We start from the raw sequence: 15,041 nt of genomic DNA, 5'->3' as shown, positions 1-15,041 counted from the left end.
TTTAAATCATATTAACCCACAAATTACATAGCAGCCTGCAAAACATATGTTTTCAGGCTGCAGCATTTTGATGATGCTGCGTTATGTTTTGGTAACCCTGTTCATTTTTATGTGATTGGCTCAGGAAGCAGGAGATAAAACACATGCTACACACGGCACCAAAGTGTTTCTGCACAACACCTAAAATTAGAAAAACTTAACTAAAGCAGTGCTGTTTGAGAGCACTGACTGTTAGGAAATGTAAGGAATTGCTATCAAGTAAGATGCAAAGATGTAAAGAGAGCCTGGGCAATGATTATCTTGTTCTAAGACCAGCATGTTTTACAGGTGTGTTATAAAACACAATGCAGCTGATCAGAATCAGATGATCATGCTATAAAAGTCGTTAAAATCTATATATTCTATATATTTTAAACTTTTGCTGCTTTAAAATTCTGCACAACATAATCTTGGACATGTTTGTGTTCATTGGTCTTTGTAATGCGGTTTGTTCACCGGCGTTCAGGGTAAAACCTCAGAGACCTTCACTAAGCAGATGTATTTATTGTATGTATAATGAGACTCAATTCAAAGCACACACAGCATTTTTCTGTTGACTCTTTAGTGAAGTTCTGAAGGTTGTTGTTTACACTAGATTTACTTAGGGATCTTAAAAAAAAACCTGGCTGATTTTAAATGCAGACCACGCTTCTTTGATTCTTATTTGTAAACTATAAAAAACAACCTAGCATAGCTTTCCTTATACTTCACAATTTCCTATTGCTTTGTGTTGCCACCCCCCCCCCCCCTCACACACACACACACACAAAAAAATTAAATGGTTGTGATTATAACATAACAAAACGATAAAAAGTCCAAGGGTTAGTTTTCCAAGGCTGCGTATTCTCTGATGGTAATAACCAAATTAATAGGTTCCACAGCATCAGTCACAAGGACAAACACCTATTTCACCTTCTGTGGCTCCCTACTAACTGTGGCTGTTTCTTTTTTTTTTTTTTTTTTTTTTTTTTTTTTTTTTTTACAGTGTCCTGTCTGGCAAGGTGGCAATAAGAATAATTGTCTTGATGCCAAAAGGAGCCCAACAGATTTTACTTTCACAAGTGTAGCGGTATCGCAATTGCCATACCGCTCCACTTGTTTCATGTATATAAATTGCTTTATTATAATTATGCAGGGAGTTTTACAGTTCATATGGACACTGCAATGTAAGTAGAGCAGAAAAACAGAAGAAGAAGAAGGAAAAAGAAAAAAACAGGACAAAAGATGAAAGAAAGAGGAGATAGGAAGGAGACAATGACAAAACATTTTCAGTCTGCTTCAACACCTGTAATGAGATGGAGAAAAAAAAAAAAAAAAAGAAAAAAGAACAGCACAACCAAAAAACATGGTACGAGATATACAATAAAGCAAACACCTTGAAACTATCACTAAAGTAATATTATTAAGTCTGACATGTACTCTGTGTTACCTGAAGATATGAATGTGGGGTTTCTGTTTGGAAGTGAATCTCTAAGTACCTGAAGCCTAGCACCTGTAGTTGTTTGTGAGGGTGAACTTGTGCATGTAAAGTTTTAACCATAGAAAAAAATGCTCAATAGTGGTTGTGGAGAGCCGGAGAGGCACACCCCCCAGAGCACTGAGTCCAGCGCCGGGAGACCCAAAGCCCCAGGCGCCCAAGGGGACCCCAGAAGCGAAGGCACCGAGGCGGGGCCAGCCCCGGAAATCAGACCCCACCAAGGCAGGAGGAGAGACAGCCACGAGGAAGCCCCCCAGCCACCGCCATGCCGGCGCCCCGGGGAGCCGCGGGGACGAGTCCGCGGGCCCCGCCGGCAGCCGGCCACCCCGAAGTAGGGCCGGGCGCCGAACACCAGCCCCCCCACGGCGCCGACCGAAACGCCCCAGCCCCACAGAGCACCGAAACACGCCCCGCCCCCCAGCACCAAGCCCCGGCGACCGGCCGCAACACCCACCGCGACCGCACCACCCAGGAAAACACTAAGACGGCCCCGCCCCCGGCCGGGGCCCATGCGCATCCGCCGCGAACCGGCCACGAGCGCCGCGGGACCCCCCCCAAAACGCCCCCCCGGCCAAAAGCGCAGCCCCACCCCACCAAGACCGATGCCAACAGCGCGCAACGAAACACACCGCGCACAGAATCAGCCCGAGAGCAGAAAAGCCGCCCGGCGCAAAACCGCAAGAGGAGCAGACCGCAGCCGGCGCAACCACCCCCCCCAGCAGCCCGAGGGGCAGCACAAAGCCAGAGCGGAGCGAACCGCGCCGCCCCCCCACCGGACGATGCCAAAGCAGCCCAGCCACGTCCGCCACCCCCCCCCGCAGCCCGCACCAGGCCCCGACACGCGGCCAGAGCAGCTCCGCCGCCCCGGCCCCCCACCACGCGCCGGTCATAGCCACCCCAGGCCCACACCCGCCCCGCAGCCCCACCCGCCGCGATCAGTGGGAACAGAGCAGCCCCGCCATGCCTCCAGGAGGGAAAACCCACCCGAATACCCAGCCAGCGCAGCCAGCCCGCCCAGACCGGCCCCCCAACACTACCCCCGCCGGAGCCGCCCGGACCCCCACACACCAGCGGCGCGCCGCCAGCAGGACCCCACCCAGCAGGCCCGCCTGCCCCCCGAGAAAACAGACATGCCAAACCCCCCAAAGAAAAAAAGAGAAAAAAAAAAAAAAAAAAAAAAAGGGGCCCCCACAATGCGACAGCGGACACCAGACACCGACCCGCCCGCAACCGCTCCCCCCCACCGAGGAAGAGAAAAAAAAAAAAAAAAAAAAAAAAAAAAAATAACAAATGTGGCTGTTTCTGAGAGGGAATAAAGTGAAAAGAATAAAGACGCACTGCCTGTGTTACTACGTTTTAGAGTTTAGTAATTGGTATCAGACCAAAACAGGTCCAACTTTGTAAACAGATAAGATCTATTGTAATTTAGTAAGGAGCACATTTTCAGTGTGAAACAGTTTATGAATTCATGTCCATTAGTATTAATGGCTTTTAAAAAGCCTGCAATTAGCAAAGGGTTTTACCTCCTCCTTAACTTTGTTTTCAAATTCTCTTTGAATCAATGCGTTGGCTATTCTTAAAAAAAAGACTCTCATGCACCTTAACTGAAAATGCCAGAGCACCCACTTCCGAATTATTACTTTAGACACACAGCTTTTAGTAAGTATTCATCTAAGAGGAATGGCTGTTTTTCCGATATTAATGGATTAACTTTGATAATTTAACAGAGACAGTATAAATGTGTCACAAAAGCGATAAAAACAGGTTAGTTTGATTAAGCTATTTTTATACCAATGACATTGAAACATTTTAAGATGTCCTTTTAAGTATTTTTCTAAACTTGAAAAGATAAACCTTGCAAAGTAAAGCTTTATTTTATAAGAAAACATTTTGACATTTTTCTCTCTCTAAGTAAGAAGCATTTTTAAAACATGACACAAAACTGTCAGTTCAAATAAAGTTCTTGGCAGAAAGAACAGAAGTACCTTTTACACGTGATTGATTATAATAATAATAATTTAACATCTTTTTTTTGTTGTTTTTACAGCACTAGTGGCTGTTTTTTATGGACAGTAGGTGGACAGGAAAGGGGGTATGAGAGAGGGGAGATATATCCTTCCTCAGTGGTTAGCGCACACGACCCATTGCACCACCAAAGCACGCCTGTAATTGAACAGCTTTGATCTCACAATGGAGAAATTGACTTCTGCATCTTAACCCATCCCCTTAAGGATCAGTGGGCTGCCACTGTGAGGCACCTGGGGCGCAAACTAGGGTTAAAGGTCTTGCTCAGGGACCCAGGGTGTGGGGATCAAACAGGGTACTTGCAACCTTCTCAGAGCACAAGTGCACTGCTCTAACACCTAGGGCACCAGTCCCCCAATTATATGAAATGATTACTACCGTTAAACTGACTCCGCCACATGGATTTGCTCCGCATATCCATCTGGAAACCTTCCGTTGAAATAATTTTGGGATGGGGCAAAAATACTGGTTAGCTGATTGGCCTATGTTGGTGATAGACGGGCCAAATAAACCAATCAGATCAACAAAGCATATGACGTAGTAACAGAGCGACGACGAAAACACAACCACAAGCCAGGCTACTCTTGCCGAAACCAGTTGGGAGAAGAGCAAAAACATCTTTTCCTCTGAGAAAAGCCTCCAGAGCAGTGTTTTGCTCCTCTTTCAGTGAAGAAATACTTTGTAATTCCGATAATACTTGCTCAATAGCCACGCTAACGCTAGTTTCATCGGCTGAAGCCGCCATGTTCTTTAGACTGAACTGTCGCGCTTCTCATTGCGTCACACCTCAACCCGCCTCAAAGCCAACGCTGATTGGACGTTCGTTTGGTGAACGGCTCCAAATTTTCTTCAACTGATTAGCCTGATTAGCGAGTGAAATCTCGAAAGCTCGCGAGATCAGGATGGTCTCACGAGGCTATACTACCGTACCCATTTACAAGTGATTAAAAGATCCTTTAAATGAGTACAAAAGGTATTTCATAAGATATTTTTCTGAATCTGTTACAAATAGCATCTCATAGTATATATTATTAAAATATTATTATTAAAATGAAAAATAATAATAATAGCTTGTTACATATCTCTGGTGGGTAGCTTAAGTGTAGTGAAGCTTTATTTGATGTAGAATAACTTGTTGCTTAAATTGCATTTTCTAACTAGCTTGCCCAACACTGGATCTCGCAACACCTGAGCTCCAAACTGAATCTATCCTGTTGGTGCAGAATCAATTTATGCCAATGTTGGTATCAAAACCAGGAGTATATACATATATGTGTGTGTCAGACCCATCAAAATTCCTCGCACAATTATTCATATATTTTCCCCAAAAAAGTGTAATTTTATTTTGCACCACTCTAGAGGCTCTGACGTTGAATGATGATTTGTTTTTAAATAATGGTTTTGATTGAAAAAGTTATAGTTTTGACCTTTAAAAGAAATACTTTTTTACTAATTCTGAATCCTGCTAAGACTCTGTCTGTTGAAAAATATGGTTATCAATCACTGCTGCATGGTGGGTTCTGTTTTAATGTGATTAGGCAACCATCCAGTGGTGATTCAGTTTATGTTGGGTTTGTGCCCCTGCGTGACTGCTTGATTTATTGCTTTGCCTCCAAAAAGGTGCAAGTTGTCTACATTCACCACTGTCCCTTTTTTAATGAGAATTGGCCTGAAGTAAAAACTAATTAAAATAAAAAGCAAAGCCCATAGAAGGATATAAAGAAAATATGTATCACTGTGATGTCTTGGAATATGTGCCTCAGTGAACCTGTTAAAATGTACCATTTATAATACATGTAGTACACTAGATTTTATGTAGTTTACGTTTATAGAGTTGGTAAAACTGGATTGAAATTAACTTTGTGCTCAAAAAACAAAGGGGAACCATAGGTCACAGGTCACTAAAAGGACAAATTTCTCAGTTTTCTATCATGGATCAAAATTAAATTAAGATCTCCAAACACTGATTTCAAATAGACATAAAAAGGAGACGACTCTGTCACCTTGTGAGACAAAGTAAAATTTCCCAAACAGTGATTAGAAATGATGAGAATCTTAATTAAATAAGCACTTTTTCATGCATCATTATTTGTGTGATATGTGGACCCAGTCGGAAAAAAAAAGGGAGTAAAAGGATAAGATGAAGAGAAGTATCCTTGGCTGAGACACTGGAAGCTTAATTTCCTCCTAATGGAAAAGCAGGGAAGCAGTGAACCTTATGTATATACCACTGTAGACTGTGTTGGTGTTTTATCAAGTAAACAAACCTTCCATTTTGGTGGTTAAAATAACCTTTTTGTGTTGTTTGCTAGCATTTTTGCAGCACTAAATTGCAGAAAAGAACCCTACAGTTGCATGATAAATATAAGCATTTAATGCTGAATAAAGGAAAATGTGGGATTAGGAACAGGGCATGAAGCACACTCAGAGAATTGAGGCAATAGAGAAGATGAAAATGGACAACATGGGGGGTGGTGTTGCGTGGAGCAAAGAATGGCCTGCCAAAAGAAAATCTAGCAATAATAACTGATATAGAGAGCAGTAGAATAACAAATAGGACAACAATAAAAAAAAACAGATGTGGACCAATGAAGGGAGGGGAGCTGGGAGAGGTAGGGAATGAACAGGAGATGTATAAACAGACACAGAAACATGGGAAAGAAATCTAACAGAGATGATTCAAAGTTCACGAAAACAAGAATGAAGAAAAAACCTAACCCACAAAAATAAACTAAAATGGCCGTTAGGTTAAAAAATGTAGGTTCGTAAAAGAAGGACTGAGTCCACACAGTAAGGGGTTTTCAACAGCTTCTGCAGAAGGGAAGAAAGAGCTACAACCCAACACACTACTCTCTCTCCCCAACCCCCCTCCTGCAGTCCCCTTTTATTAACAGAACATAACACATGGGTACAAAACAGAGTATTGTTCTGACAGAACAATTGATCAGGTCATAAGACAGAATACTCCACTGACTGAATCACAAGACAGAGTGGTCTTCTGATTGAATCATAAGACAGTGAAGCATCTCATTTCTCCAATGTTTCATATGTACATACATTGATTTTATAATCATCATTGAATAAACCTAACAATGGCCACCAAAGAACACAATGTTCAAAAAAGTAACATAAAAGACTCAACAGCCAAACAAAGATCAAGATGGCCTGAAGCTAAAACTGCATAAAAGTGAAAGGAAATAACTTAATCAATTAATAGAATCGATCTACTGTTGAAGCAAGTAGCAGCCATTTTCAGGCCAGATGTTGGGCATAGTCTTAGTTTGGGCTCATCATCAGAGCTTTAGGGATGTTCCATTTGAGATTCCCTAATCAGTTTAGGAAATCCAACTTCCAAATAAAAAAAAAAGGGCACACTTTCAGGACAAATTGAGGAGGCATGTATTTGCATGCAGATGTGGTGAAATTAACACACAAAGAATAAGTTAGTGGTGTGTGATACACATTGGGTCTGGAGGTTTGGACCATATCTCTAAGGCAAATAATAAGAGTGACCAAAAAAGGACATAAATGCCTGACTAAGTAGATATGGAAAAACAAGTGTGTGCTGTCTGGGGTTGGATTTATAGTTGTGATAAACATTTCTCGCTTTTTAATATGGGTCTGGTCTATAGAAGATCTTGTCAAAGAAGTCTTCTCTTTGATGCATTCATCTGCCGGTGTTTTAAATGTGACCAAACCCCAATATACAACATAATCATTCCTATTACTTTTTAGGACATGTATCAAAATAATGTGAATACGGATGTCTGACAGTTATTAACAGGCGAAAAGCTGAAAGAGGATTGAGCAAAATATTCTAACTTTTTTGAATTGCCCTTCCTTCCAACAGCATATCTACTAGCATGACAATTGAATATACTATATCATAGCTTTTTTTAATTATATGCAGCTGAGAAGAGGGCTTTCAATGCAGCATCCTCTATGTGCTGAATGTGCCACGTTACAAATTCTCTGGACAGCTGTATTTTTGTTGTCTTTCTGTTTCGTTACCCTTTGCCTAAGCAAACAGCTGAATGATAGAAGAGTGAACACATAATCAAACACTATTGTATTCTAATAGTATGTTAACGGATATTATTTTCATCTTTTCACCCAAATCAGAGCAGTTAATTGGCAGTGTATCAAGATACATATAATATCAGCCCAATGGCAGACTATTTTACCTTCAGTTTAACATAATTCTACATTTTGTACAGTAACAGTCATCATATTCCAGTAAGGAAAAAATGGTTTCATAAGTAAATGAAAAGGCCTAGATTACTGAGAGTCAGTGATTTTGCTGAAATATGTGCTCCTAATCAAGAATGTGAACAGTAGACAGTTAAGGGCATAGAGTAATTAACTTTGCAGCAATTAAGGACCCTCTAAACCAGAAATATTATCATAACTGTGGGGAAAAAAAGAGATTGATATGGCCCAAAATGTTTTCTTATTGAATAAGATAAGACACGTTTAAACATCAAGGTTGTTTTATGCTTCTCAGTAAGTATACCACTGATTGGAGCTTTGTAGCAGGACTACTACAACTGTGCAGCTACTCTTTGTGGCTAAAAAAAGTGTAGTTGGCCAAATGTGTTTTCTGGGCCCCCTTTTGAAAACCTCACCTTAAAGGTTACAAAATTCATACAAGCATTGGATGTATCACTATTTTTTATAAGCCGAGCAAGAAATAGGAAGAGAAAATTAAACAATTCTAATGTTTATAGTAGGGAACTTGAAAGGACACTTAGTAAATCTATGAAAAAAAAGACTAAAAACATTATAAAAGTGATGTTTCTACTTGGAGTTGATAATGAAACAGGCTTATAGAGATGAGAAAGTAGAACAAGTTGAGTGAATTTATTAGAGGTTGTTTAGTGCACGTTCTGGTCTTTGTTTCCATTCACCCCCAAATGGACCGGTTGTTGTAAAGAGAGGACTTTTTCCTGGTACTTAGCAGCTATTTTGCCAAAGGTTAGGTTTAGGGCTAAGGTCTGAATTTATGAATTAGGGTGAGGTTTGCACTGGTAATGTTTTTTTAGGGGTTTTGTCAGGGCTAGGGCAGAGAAAGGATTGAAATGACAGAAAATCAATGAAGGTCAATGGACGTTAACACATGGTCCTTACCAGGGATGGGCAGTATTTCTAATACAACTATTTGAAATACGAATTTGAAATACGAAAATACTATTTTGTAATTTGTATTTTATTGAGATGATGAAGATGATGCCTTTGTACGGTATATTGTATCAAAAATACTTCAGTGTTGAGTATCAAAATACTTTCTGTGACACATAGTCTGTGATTGCACGTAACTATCCATGCAGCATGAAATAGTGTCTGGGGCACCTTCACTGTCAAGTCCCTGTAATACCACTATTGGCCACTAGGTAATTTTGGCACCGTTTTACACTTGCTATGGGCAAGTGTAACTGCAGTTACACTTCTCAGTAACTGCAGTTACTTTTCTTGTTTTGTTACTTTGTTATTTTGATGTTTTTCCAGATAGTGTAACGGATTAGAAGAAAACTACTCTTAGAATTAATTATTTTTTAGTATATTAAGAATAAAAAAATACAGTATTTTATTTTGATAAATTTTTCGGGCTTCTGTATTTCGTAGTTTATTTTGATAAATTTATAAGGTAGGTATTTGGTATTTTATTTGGAAATACATTTTGATGCATTTGTGCCCATCCCTGGTCCTTACTGCATATAGCAAAATAAAAATAGATGTGTGTTTATGTGTTTATTATTGGTCCCAGCCCAATAATTTAAAGTGACTTTTTACATCAACAATCTTCTCAAAGCAACACCATGATAACATACAATCCCATCAGATGTTAACACAAGCACTTAAGCTGATACTGCTTCAGAAATGCATGTATAAAAGGAAGAACGTAAAAACATCATTTATGAATGATAAAAAATGGAATAACATCAAAAAAGCTTTCAATTAAATTAATTAATAAGCTGCAAGGTGTTTCTTTGTCTTTTATCACCCACACGTCAGTCATATTTTCTTTGTGAAAACCATCTTAAATAAAGAGTTAAAACAATTTATGAGCACAAAGACAAACACGGGCCCAGAAATAATACCAGAAAAGGAACTAAAGTGCTCTATGTAAAACCTGCGCTGATCTTTCTAAAAAAAGATAATAAAAATATGTTAAGGCATTTATTTAGTAGTTTTATTTTTGTAGCTTTATAGAATTCCTAATAAAGATAAATAATAATAAATAAAGGCCTTTCCTTTGCAAAATATCATACATTTTTGCTATGTTGCTCTTTATTCAACAATATTCCATACTGTGTCCGACTCAGGGAATTTATCAACATTACAAGTTGGAGAATAGAAAAATAAATGAATTGAGAAACCACTAAATGCTTTGAATAACAATTTGGGATGGTTTAACAGTGGTAAAATTAAGAAACCTTAGAAACATGTGAAAACTCAGCTGACTGGTGTTACACTACATTTTGTGACCATGTTAATTTGTGAGTCATTTCTGAGACCTAAGGAGAATCCATAACAACACACTCTTGAGTAACAACTTACAATGGGCTGCAGAATGTAATGCAACACTGCTGTTTGCAAGTATGCGAAGTGCAAGCCCACAGGTTATTTCACATTCAGCCTTTGTTCTGCTCAGGTAGGCTATTGGCGTCCACCACTATGTGGCATGTTGTAAGAAAGCACACCAATACTCCAAGCTGAGGGACTGCATGTTAACCAGGACCGATGCTGACTCTGGACTCTCTTCAGGTTTTGAATCAGAGAGAGTTGAAGAGGAAGAATTTGATGAAGGTGACTGCTTTGGAGAAATATGCCTGGTTTAAGCTAACCTTAAGCCAAACTGAGGATAATAGGATAGAATAGAATAAAATACAAAATTCTGGTGTTTACATCAGTAAAATGATTATAGAAAAAAGATGGTTACACAAACATGGAGCTTAGGAAAATGTATAAGAATAACATTAGTGAAGGGTTAAAAGATAAACAATAAAATACTGTAAAGTGTTTTAAAAGTATAAAAGCTCTGCACCTGGAGAATAAATAACCAATATAAAGCAATGGACATTATTACATAAGGGATATTTGAAAATGGCAGCAACATCAGAGATGTGCAAAATGACATCAGCAAGATCTTTAATTGACTAAGGTAGAAACTGTGCAAAATCAACATGAATGTAACAACTTAAGTTTGTTTGGGAACAGTGGTTTTTAAGTTTTCTGTTTAGGTTTGATCTTTAAATGTGCAATCCCCACTTGAAAGGGAAGTCTCTTCTGTGAAACATAACTGGCGTTAACTCGAGGAGTCTTCATTTTAGTCATCTTTATTATGATGGTCATAATTTTCCTCCAATCACTCAGGTGAAAACGCTCAAAAGAGACAGAAACATCTAATTACATTTTGAAATCAACAAGAAAAAACAAAAAAACCCAAAAACAATTTCCACCAACTTAAATAATTTAATCCTAAAGAATAATAAATATTAAGTATTTTAAAGTAAAATTAAACAGCAATTAATAAACAAGCATTTTATCAACATTTTTTCTGCTTTAACAAATAAACACCAATTGTATTTTTTTCCCTTTTAATAATATTAAATACCATCAATTTGTGTTTTTCAACAACCCATTCTGCTGTATGTCACATCTTCACATCTACATAGTTTGTACCTAGTATTTTCCTACTTTTATCTGTTTTCCTGTTTAATTTTAATCCATCTGCCAGTTTTTCTGCCAATGCCAATGCCCAGTGAAGTTTATCATTCTGAAATAGTGGACTTCCCTTCTTCTTCCTCCATTGAGGCAATGAAAAGCAAGTCAAGGACCACGTGGCCTAATGGACAAGACGTCTGACTTCGGATCAGAAGATTGAGGGTTAGAGTCCCTTCGTGGTTGCTTTATAAAGAATACCCCTAAGCCTTCAGCTAACTGTAATGTCCTCATGCAGTACATTAAATACCAACTGTTTGTGAGTGATCAGCACCTTAGTTTTGCCGCCATTGAGGCGATAACTCACAAGTCAAGGACCACATACATTTAATACCATCTGTTTGTGAGTGATCAACACTTTAATTTTTGCGCCATTGAGGTGAGTGCAAGTCAAGGACCACGTGGCCTAATGGACAAAGCGTCTGACTTCGGATCAGAAGATTGAGGGTTGTGAGGGTTGTGAGTGATCAACACTTTAATTTTTTGCGCCATTGAGGCAATGGATTGCAAGTCAACGACCACGTGGCCTAATGGACAAGGTGTCTGACTTCGGATCAGAAGATTGAGGGTTCGAGTCCCTTCGTGGTTGCTTTATAAAGAATACCCCTAAGCCTTCAGCTAACTGTTATGTCCTCATGCAGTACATTAAATACCAACTATGTGTGAGTGATCAGCACCTTAGTTTTGCTGCCATTGAGGCGATAACTCACAAGTCAAGGACCCCATACATTAAATACCATCTGTTTGTGAGTGATCAACACTTTAATTTTTGGCACCATTGAGGCAAAAAATTGCAAGTCAACGACCACGTGGCCTAATGGACAAGGTGTCTGACTTCGGATCAGAAGATTGAGGGTTCAAGTCCCTTCGTGGTTGCTTTATAAAGAATACCCCTAAGCCTTCAGCTGACTGTAATGTGCAGTACATTAAATACCAACTGTTTGTGAGTGATCAGCACCTTAGTTTTGCCGCCATTGAGGCGATAACTCACAAGTCAAGGACCATGTACATTAAATACCCTCTGTTTGTGAGTGATCAACACTTTAATTTTTGCGCCATTGAGGTGAGTGCAAGTCAAGGACCATGTGTCCTAATGGACGAGGCGTCTGAATTCGTATCAGAAGATTGAGGGTTCGAGTCCCTTCGTGGTTGCTTTATAAACAATACCCGTAAGCCTTCAGCTAACTGTTATGTCCTCATGCAGTACATTAAATACCAACTATGTGTGAGTGATCAGCACCTTAGTTTTGCTGCCATTGAGGCGATAACTCACAAGTCAAGGACCCCATACATTAAATACCATCTGTTTGTGAGTGATCAACACTTTAATTTTTGGCGCCATTGAGGCAAAAAATTGCAAGTCAACGACCACGTGGCCTAATGGACAAGGTGTCTGACTTCGGATCAGAAGATTGAGGGTTCAAGTCCCTTCGTGGTTGCTTTATAAAGAATACCCCTAAGCCTTCAGCTGACTGTAATGTGCAGTACATTAAATACCAACTGTTTGTGAGTGATCAGCACCTTAGTTTTGCCGCCATTGAGGCGATAACTCACAAGTCAAGGACCATGTACATTAAATACCCTCTGTTTGTGAGTGATCAACACTTTAATTTTTGCGCCATTGAGGTGAGTGCAAGTCAAGGACCATGTGTCCTAATGGACGAGGCGTCTGAATTCGTATCAGAAGATTGAGGGTTTGAGTCCCTTTGTGGTTGCTTTATAAAGAATACCCCTAAGCCTTCAGCTAACTGTAATGTCCTCATGCAGTACATTAAATACCAACTGTTTGTGAGTGAGTGATCAGCACCTTAGTTTTTCCGCCATTGAGGCAATGAATTGCAAGTCAACGACCACGTGGCCTAACGGACAAGGTGTCTGACTTCGGATCAGAAGATTGAGGGTTCGAGTCCCTTCGTGGTTGCTTTATAAACAATACCCGTAAGCCTTCAGCTAACTGTAATGTCTATTGCAGTACATTAAATACCAACTATTTGTGAGTGATCAGCACCTTAGTTTTGCTGCCATTGAGGCGATAACTCACAAGTCAAGAACCCCATACATTAAATACCATCTGTTTGTGAGTGATCAACACTTTAATTTTTGCGCCATTGAGGTGAGTGCAAGTCAAGGACCACGTGGCCTACTGTAATGGACCAGGTGTCTGACTTAGGATCAGAAGATTGAGGGTTCGAATCCCTTCGTGGTTGCTTTATCCTTCAGCTAACTGTAATGTCTTCATGAAGTACATTAAACAATCAACCAGGTAATCAGAGTCAGTACTGTAACAATCAGCTTACCGGCTGTTCTTCTTAGAAAGGGTTTGCACTTTGCATGTACTTCCACCACTGTTTGGCTTGCATGCTGTGCTACTTCCTCAAACAATAGTGAGAGGTTAGCCACACCAAAAGTACACTCTTTGATTGCCAGAGATTGAGTACACCTGATTCCCATCTGAAGCAGCGTGGGATGTGGCTTCCTGGCAGTTATAGGCTCTGTTATAGGACGCATCCTTAGAAGACCGGATTTGAAGGCCGATTACGTCATAGCGCGGCGCCGAGGTCTGGTCGGATTCCGAGAGTCCTCGTTATGCACAATATGCTTAACTACGTATTTTTTGTTGTTGAATATTAGAGATTTTGCAGATATATTTTTTATACATACATTGTTTAGATTTACTTATATCTTTCTACCCCTTTTATAGAATAGAATAGAAAATCCCTTTATTGTCCCACAATAGGCAAATTTACAGCAGCAGAAAGATTATTGAAAATGGTCACACAAATGTGGACCTTAGAAAAATGTATAAGAATAACATAATAGGGAAGAGTTAAAATATAAACAATACAATACTGTAAAGTGTTTAAACAATATAAAACTGGGGAATAAATAACCAATATGCAGCTATGGACATTTTTACAGTAATGGATATTCGAAAATAGCAGCAACATCAGAGATGTGCAAAATGACAGCAGCATGTTATTTAACTGACTAAGGTTTCTATCATTACATTTGCTGTTGGAACATTTATTCCATTCTGGATTCTTGTTAATGTAGTCTTTGTTCACTTCACAATAAAAATGAAATAAATAAACAGTTTTGAAAACTTCTGTATTCATTCTTTTCCTGCTTTGTGTGTCAACGTTTACGGTTGCTAAGCAACAAAGCATACGGCGGTAAAACCCGCCGAAGGGTAGACCTGGTCGAATTCACAGCCTAAACTCTTCCGGTCTCCTTATTTTCAAGGGCTTCGAAGGATCCAGTCTAGGTAGACCGCGTCCTCGCAGGACACGTCCTAGGTTTTCGAACAGAGCCATAGAGTCTTACAGCTGCAGGGAGGAGGGATCTGTGATAACGCTCCCTGGTGCATTTAGGGTGCAGCAGTCCGTCACTGAAGGAGGTCTACAATTATGCAACAGCTTCATACACGGGGTGGGACACATTATAACAGATATGTTAATTTAGTTAGGATCCTTTTGTTTCCCACTGCATTGAGTCCAGAGGGAATCCAATCACAGAGCTTGCCTTCCTGATCAGCTCATGCAGAAGGTTTTTCTAGCTACAGATAAGCCACTGATCCAACAGACAGCTCCATAAAAGATGGCTGATGCCACAACAGATAGTCATAGAAGGATGAAGAAAGCTATAGACTAGTGGCAGAAGAGCCAGAACATTAGATATCACAAGCTATACTCATCCCAACATAGGAAGACACGATGTATGGAGAAAATAATGTTTTTGACTTTAAATGCTACAGTATAAGAAAGGATAAATCTTTACT

The 15,041-nt window shown here is 39.7% G+C and overlaps 1 protein-coding gene and 4 non-coding genes across 6 annotated transcripts in view; 4 read left to right on the top strand and 1 right to left on the bottom strand.

Moving 5' to 3' along the window:
• LOC119775395 (limbic system associated membrane protein) overlaps nt 1-15,041 on the bottom strand; it is a 747,266-nt gene that overhangs the window by 444,228 nt on the left and 287,997 nt on the right. The gene's annotated exons all lie outside the window — the stretch shown is intronic.
• trnar-ucg lies at nt 11,780-11,852 on the top strand. Its single transcript has one exon. It is a non-coding gene; the product is annotated as a tRNA-Arg (tRNA).
• trnar-ucg lies at nt 12,067-12,139 on the top strand. Its single transcript has one exon. It is a non-coding gene; the product is annotated as a tRNA-Arg (tRNA).
• trnar-ucg lies at nt 12,630-12,702 on the top strand. The gene has a single exon. It is a non-coding gene; the product is annotated as a tRNA-Arg (tRNA).
• Nucleotides 13,112-13,184, top strand: trnar-ucg. The gene has a single exon. It is a non-coding gene; the product is annotated as a tRNA-Arg (tRNA).

Source organism: Cyprinodon tularosa, unplaced genomic scaffold (assembly GCF_016077235.1).
Source record: "Cyprinodon tularosa strain WSP-4 unplaced genomic scaffold, ASM1607723v1 ctg87, whole genome shotgun sequence".
Taxonomy (NCBI): Eukaryota; Metazoa; Chordata; class Actinopteri; order Cyprinodontiformes; family Cyprinodontidae; genus Cyprinodon; species Cyprinodon tularosa.
Note: the sequence above shows the minus strand (reverse complement) of the source record. Positions and strands in the feature narration are given on the sequence as shown.